Raw genomic sequence first — 7,273 nt, forward strand, 5'->3', positions numbered from 1 at the left:
TTAAGCAAAAGGAATTATCAGTAGCTGCTAGCCAGGATGGCTATGCTCTGCCTCAACAGCTAGAGGCAGTAGTCCTTCCAAATGAGAGTTGCTGGAAACCCCAGGAGGGGAGAGCTACCTTGTGGTCGAATCCTGTTTGCGGGTTTCCGACAGGGATCTGGTTGACCACTGGGAAAACAGGAGGCTGCACTCCATGGGCTATTGCCCGGATCCAAATATACCGTATTTTTCACTCCATAAGACGCACTTTTTTCTTCTTTAAAAGTAAGGGGAAATGTCTGTGCATCTAATAGAGTGAATGCGTGGTCCCTGGAGCCGAATTGCCCAGGGACAAAAAGCAGATCATGCTTTTTTCTTTTTTTCTTTTTGGAAAGAGGGAAGTGGGCGTTGAAACAAAGCCACTGATTGTAAGCAATCGGGAGGGAGATAAGGGATGCTAGCAATAAAGGAGGCTGCCTGAGAGCGGGGAGGTAAAGACAGCAAACCTGCAAGGAGAGGAGACAGGAAGACTAAATCAATGAGGAGAGAAATTAGAAGAAAAGGAGGAGCAAAAAACTACTCCAGCTAAGGAAAAGACACTAAGGCAAACAAGAGGGAAGGGAGTGTTGAAAGGAAGCAGCTGATCAGTGGGATCAGGAGAGAGATAAGGGACACTAGAGATAAAGGAGGCTGCCTAGGAGGGGGGAGGTAAAAGCCCATGGATCCTCAGGATTTTTGCATTGGGTCACCCCAAATTCACCATCAGATCACATAGCATGTCCATGGCTACAGCCTGCACCAAAAAAATCACTCACCCACTGTTGTGTGGGGCCACAATGGCGCAAAAATGTGGTTACAAAGCACGGATCCACATGGATTCTCAGGATTTTTGCATTGGACTACCCCAAACTCACCGTCAAATCACATGTCTGTGGCCACAGCATGAACCACAAAAATCATACATCCACGGTTTCATTCAGAATATTTTTTTTCTTGTTTTCCTCCTTTAAAAACTAGGTGTGTCTTATGGTCAGGTGCGTCCTATGGGTTTGTCAAACAACCTCGCTTGTCCAGGAAAAAAGAAATCGAGTGAAGTGAAAAATGACAAGTGAAGGAAGAAAGGGGCAACGGCGAGGGAGACGGGGACCCTCTATAGTACAGTGGACAGACTGAAATAAAAAAAAAATCACCATTTGCATTGTCATTCAAAAATGTGGAAACATAACATGCCTCTCAATCAATCTGCTTTATTGCTCACACCTCTTAACCTTTTGAAGGGAGCTCTGCCCCTGCACCTTTGAGAGCAACCAGCCATGCAGAAACTAAACAGAAGCTTTTCCTGGTGGGGAGATGAATCTTCGCCTCTCTTTTTTCTGCATTCCAGGAAAATCAGGGCCAGTAAAAGGAGCAGGGGGCAACTCCAGAGGCAGGTCTGTTGGTGGAAGTCACTCTGCTTGGAACAGGACTGGGCTCACTGAGCTACTGCAATTCTGTCTCTTTGCTGAGCCAAAGAAGGCTCTCAGAGCAACTGACAAAAATAAGTAATAAGACGATCCCTGCCCTTCGGCAGACAACCTACATTTATGAATTTAGAAAGCCAAGAAATGGAGAGAAACCCAAATTTTCAGGCTGGCCAACCCTGCCTCCTTCTCCTCCTGGCACACAGTTCCTTCCCCTTGGAGCTCTCACTTTGCTTCCTCCCCTTTTGCCACGCAGCCTCATGCAGAAATGGGACACGGGTGGCGCTGTGGGTTAGACCACAGAGCCTAGGACTTGCTGATCAGAAGGTCGGCGGTTTGAATCCCTGCAATGGGCTGAGCTCCTGTTGCTCGGTCCCAGCTCCTGCCAACCTAGCAGTTTGAAAGCACATCAAAGTGCAAGTAGATAAATAGGTACCGCTCTGGCGGGAAGGTAAACGGCGTTTCCGTGCGCTGCTCTGGTTCGCCAGAAGCGGCTTAGTCATGCTGGCCACATGAGCCGGAAGCTGTACGCCGGCTCCCTCGGCCAATAAAACGAGATGAGTGCCGCAACACCAGAATCGGCCGTGACTGGACCTAATGGTCAGGGGTCCCTTTACCTTTTCCTCATGCAGAAGGGCTGGCACTGGCCTTCTCTTGGGCATCGCAGAGCCCTTGGGAACCTGGCTGGGTGCATCACTGACACATCCTCAGATAGAAATTTGGGGGCAGGTGGGTCGGTGCCCTGCTCAAAGTTTTGCATCTGCCAAGCAAACGACACAAACTAGGGAGCTGTTCTTTTCTTGCCCTGGGACAGTTTGAAGGCCTGTGGAATGATAGAGCTGAAATGGGTCCTCCCGAGGCTCATCTAGCCCAAACCCCAGCAATCTTTTGAGCAATATGGGTTTCGAACCCACAACCCTAAGATTAAGAGTCTCGTGCTCTTCTGACTGAACTATCCTGAGTTCTAAGAGGGAAGGCCCTTTTTAAAAGAAGTTATAGATACACACATACTGGGATAGCTCAGTCAGTAGAGCATGAGACTCTTAAGGTTGTGGGTTCGAGTCCCATGTTGCGCAAAAGATTCCTGCACTGCAAGGGGTTGGACTAAATGATCCCCATGGTCCCTTCCAACTCTGCAATATGGATATATATATATAAATACATAGATGTTTCACATGTTTTTTCTCTAGTTTTTTTTAGAGAAAAAACTAGAGGCATATTTACTGAGTATAATGAGTAAAGATGGGAAATTATTATTCTACTCCTTGCACAAAACTGGAAAGGGAAATATACCCACAAAGGATGACTGGATGAATAAACTAATTGAATTTATAGAATCAGCAAGATTAACTGCAGGATTAAGGTACCAATCAAACCAGAAAATAAAAATACAATGGAAATGGTTTGAAGATTATATGTCCAAGTAAGTACTGCTCAAAAACTAGCATGTTGATATGTTTGGATTAATGTTTGTAAAGCTGGTTTAAAAAAAAATAGTTAAAAGAGTTAAGAACTATAAATTTAGATAAAAATTGCAACGTGAAATATTATAATATAATATTTAGGAGGGTGAGGGACGGTGGAGGGAAGTCACAAGGGTGTTTTAATGTCTGTAATTTAGGGTGTTAGGGTAATATGAAATTTGTTTCATGTCTATGTGTTTGTTTGTAAATAAAATTATTTTCTAATAAAATATAAGATTCAAAAAATTTTAAAAAAAGATGTTTCACATGTTTACTGGAATTTCAGCAGCCGGCATTGCTTTGCATTTTTCATTTTAGAAATGCGATTTTTAGATTGCATTTCTCTGTGGTTCGTCACTCTGCACTCTGACGGGAGGAAGGGCAGTATAGAAAGGGGATCAATCATTTATTCATTCAATCCTTTCTCCGGCTCCCCTTTAGGGTTACTCTTTCCCAGTCCCTATACCCCAGAAACGGCAGGGCCTTGTTCTGCTTCTGGTGGGCAGCAGGGCTGATACGCAAAAGCGTTGGCTTGTACCCAATCACTTTCAGGCTCAGAGGAACAGCTGATCTTCCGGGCAAACAAGCCTTGCTGCTGCTGCTGCCACAAGGTTCTGCTCAGGTGACAAGGAGCTTATTAAGGCGGCCATTGTCCCAGCTGAGACGTTGCAAGCTCCATGAGTTTCGATGCCAGAGGAGGAGAGAGAGAGAGAGGCGCACAATGGTTTGCTGACAAGGGCCGTATCATGTTATCTAGGCCTTTGATCCCCATCAGGATTGGAGCCAGATCCACGTAAGAAGGGGGAGGCCACTGTCAGCAGTCCTGCGATAAAGGTCACCGGGTTGCTTACAAGCTCTGGCATGGCGTGTGTGATGATGGAGGCGATGACGCCTGGTTGCAAAAGCGGAATGTCCTGTCTCTCCCCGGTGGTGACCTTTCCACGGTCTTCCTGGGAAGCAGCTCCTGTTTGGAAAAGCCACTTTGAAGAGACAGAGGCCTGGGCAAAGGCTTCGCAAAGGGGAAACTCTGTGCGAAGGAGCTGGGCTGAAAAAGATCCACAGCATTGGGACCACATAACACTGGTCCTAAAGGATCTACATTGGCTCCCAGTATGTTTCTGAGCACAATTCAAAGAGTTGGTGTTGACTTTTAAAACCCTAAATGGCCTTGGCCCTGTATACCTGAAAGAGCATCTCCACCCCCATCATTCAGCCTGGACCCTCCCAGAGTCTTCTGCTGGTTCCCTCACTGCGAGAAGTGATGTTACAGGGCCTTCTTGGTGGTGTCACCCTCCCTGTGGAACACCCTCCCGTCAGATGTCAAGGAAATAAAGAGCTACGCAACTTTTCTAAAACCTTTTCTAAAACCTCCCCACATAGGGCTGCCTTCAGATATCTTCTAAATCTGAAGGCAGCCCTATGTGGGGAGGTTTTTAATGTTTGATGTTTTCTTATGTTTTTATACGTGTTGGAAGCTGCCCAGAGAGGCAGGGGCAACCCAGACAGATGGCTGAGGTAGAAATAATAAAGATTATTGCTATTATTACGAACACTACTGTCAGGGGTTCAGGAGCAGAGGCACAGGAAAGGGAGGAAATAGAGAGCGAGGGGGAGGAGTCCGAAGGTAATGTTAGCGATGACAGCGGTCCGAGGTCTCTGAGTCTTTCCAGCGAATCGGAAGATTCACAGAAAGGGGCTCCCATGGTCAGAGCAAGGGGGGTGCCGAGGGGGACACCCCAGGAAGAAGGGGCCAGAGGGGACTCAGAGAGAAGCAGTTGGAAATCAGGACCAGCGTCCACACCAGAGTGCAGTAGGGGGGAGGAGTCCCAGGCATCGGGATCAGGCGGCGCACTGCCAGTGGGAGGACATGAGTCAGGATTGGCCACGCCTCCATCGGGGAGCGAGGAAACGGTCGAGAGGAAGGTTGAAGGCTGGGCGCGCGCGCCAAGTTCAAATGTACAGGAGGGCGGTGCAGTTGGCAGCCCGGATAGGGAGCCAGGTCCCAAAGCCCGCCGAAAAGACGGGGAGGAGTCAGGGGGGTCAACGTCAGCGTCAGAAGAATCCAGGAAGGAAGGGACCCCGGGGGGTAGCAGGACCCAGAGGAGAAAGGAGAGACGGAAGAGGTGGAGTAAGGCTAGAATCTTAAACTGGTGTACAGGGGGCGGAGACTCAGATGGAGCTTCGCCGATCTAACCATGAGACGTAGAGTTGCACGCAGCAGCTTGAGAATGGAAACTGTAACTCAATAAAGACTTTTGTTTAATGATCGCTGGCTAGCGTGATCCTCTGTGAGCTAGGATCTGGAAGCAGCTCTGACAACTACGCTTAACTGCAAAGGATTAGTTCATTTTCTCCTTACAGCCGCTGGACCCATAATTGCATAGCCGAGGAAATCCAACTCTGAATGATCCTTTTATACCCGAATAAACATATATATGAGACACAGCCCTGTCTGAGCGCCTTGCAAGAATGTAGGTGGCTTGTGAGGGGTGCAGGCAGGAAGCATGATTTTGGTGACACCTGGTTTCCTTTTTACATTTATGTTATTTGTGGGGGTGAAACCCTTACTATTATCTCCACTGAGTGAGGGTTTGTAGAGGGGTCGTGTTGCTCCTTGATGACCATAAATAAGCGATAATACTATCAGGTTTCTTGCAGCTGAAATACCGTCCTCTGGCCATCCATCTTGGTGGTGCCGCAGGGCATTAGAGAAAAGGCTGGCATCTCCCTCCACGTGTGAGCTACCACCACGGTGCCAAGGGTCACAGTGCCTGCTTCCAGGTCCACAGGTTCAAGGTGCTCCACAGAGCTGGAAAAAGGTCTTGCTAGTTATGTAAGTGCTTTTGAATTCTAGTGCTGGAGGAGACTTTTGAGAGTCCCATGGACTGTGAGAAGATCAAACCTCTCCATTCTGAAGGAAATCAGCCCTGAGTGCTCATTGGAAGGACAGATCCTGAAGCTGAGGCTCCAAGACTTTGGCCACCTCAGGAGAAGAGAAGACTCCCTGGAAAAGACCCTGATGCTGGGAAAGATGGAGGGCACAAGGAGAAGGGGACAACAGAGGAGAGATGGTTGGACAGTGTTCTCGAAGCTACGAACATGAGTTTGACCAAACTGCGGGAGGCAGTGGAAGACAGGAGTGCCTGGCGTGCTCTGGTCCAGGGGGTCACAAAGAGTCGGACACGACTAAACAGCAACAACAACAACTATCAGGTGGAGCAATTTCTATTCCTCTGTAGCTTACGCACAATGTCAGAAAAAGGATGAGTTATTTACTGGCTCTATATGTATCTTGACTTTATTTTGCCCTAAAACAATAAAAAATATGGGGAGGGTTCATGGTAATGGTGTGAAAGGGGAGAAGGCAGGCAGCAACTGAAAACCAAATAAATGAGCAATAACTGGAGAAAGAGCCAAGAGTCCACCTCTGCTCCCTTGAGCCTGGCCTTGCGCCCTAGAAGAGTCATTAGTTGGTCTTTGTCTTTGCTTTCTTATGTATTTTGTGTTCTCGTTTTGTATTTTTATGTTGTGAACAGCCCTGTATCTTAGGATGAAGGATGGTATACAATTTTTTAAAAAATAAATAATAAATAATAATAATAAATATACTGGTGAGAAGGTTTAAGGATGGTTCCTCTGGATTTTTTAGGCACTGCTTTCCTATATTTCCAAGGGCAAAAAACTTTTCAACATCATTCTTCTGAGTCCTTCATATATATATATATATATATATATATATATATATATATATATGTCTTTATTAATTTTCAAGAATACAGCTGCGCAAATCAGTCAAAGGAAACAAAAGAACTGTGACAGTAACCGTAACTGCCCGAATGAGTTGCAGAAGTTGTCTCTCGTACGTTCCTCCACTGAAAAAGTAGTTGCATAATTTTCAAAGAAGGCTTCTCCATGACAAAGAAGCAACGAGATAGTTCTCTGCGTTATGCCGTGAGAGTTTTCTGGCGAAACGTATGCAAAGACCTTTTCAGAGAGAGGAAGCCTTCAAGGGCACCAGCTAAGGGCCGGCTCAACAGCAGAATGGGAAGGAGCGGGGCAAATTTGGATTGTAGTCCTAGCTCACTGTCCGCAAAAACTCCTCCTGATCACAGAAAGCCACCCAGGATGTGGGGGTATGTTTTAAGCTGTTTTTAGTTTATTGTTGATTTGATGTGGTGTTAGAATAGAATAGAATAGAATAGAATAGAATAGAATAGAATAGAATAGAATTTATTATTTATACCCTGCCCATCTGGCTGGGTTTCCCCAGCCACTCTGGGCAGCTTCCAACAGAGTATTAAAATACAGTGGTCTGTTAAACATTAAAAGCTTCCCTAAACAGGGCTGCCTTCAGATGTCTTCTAAAAGTCT

The sequence above is a fragment of the Podarcis pityusensis genome, assembly GCF_964106645.2.
Source record: "Podarcis pityusensis genome assembly, chromosome: 6".
Lineage (NCBI taxonomy): Eukaryota > Metazoa > Chordata > Lepidosauria > Squamata > Lacertidae > Podarcis > Podarcis pityusensis.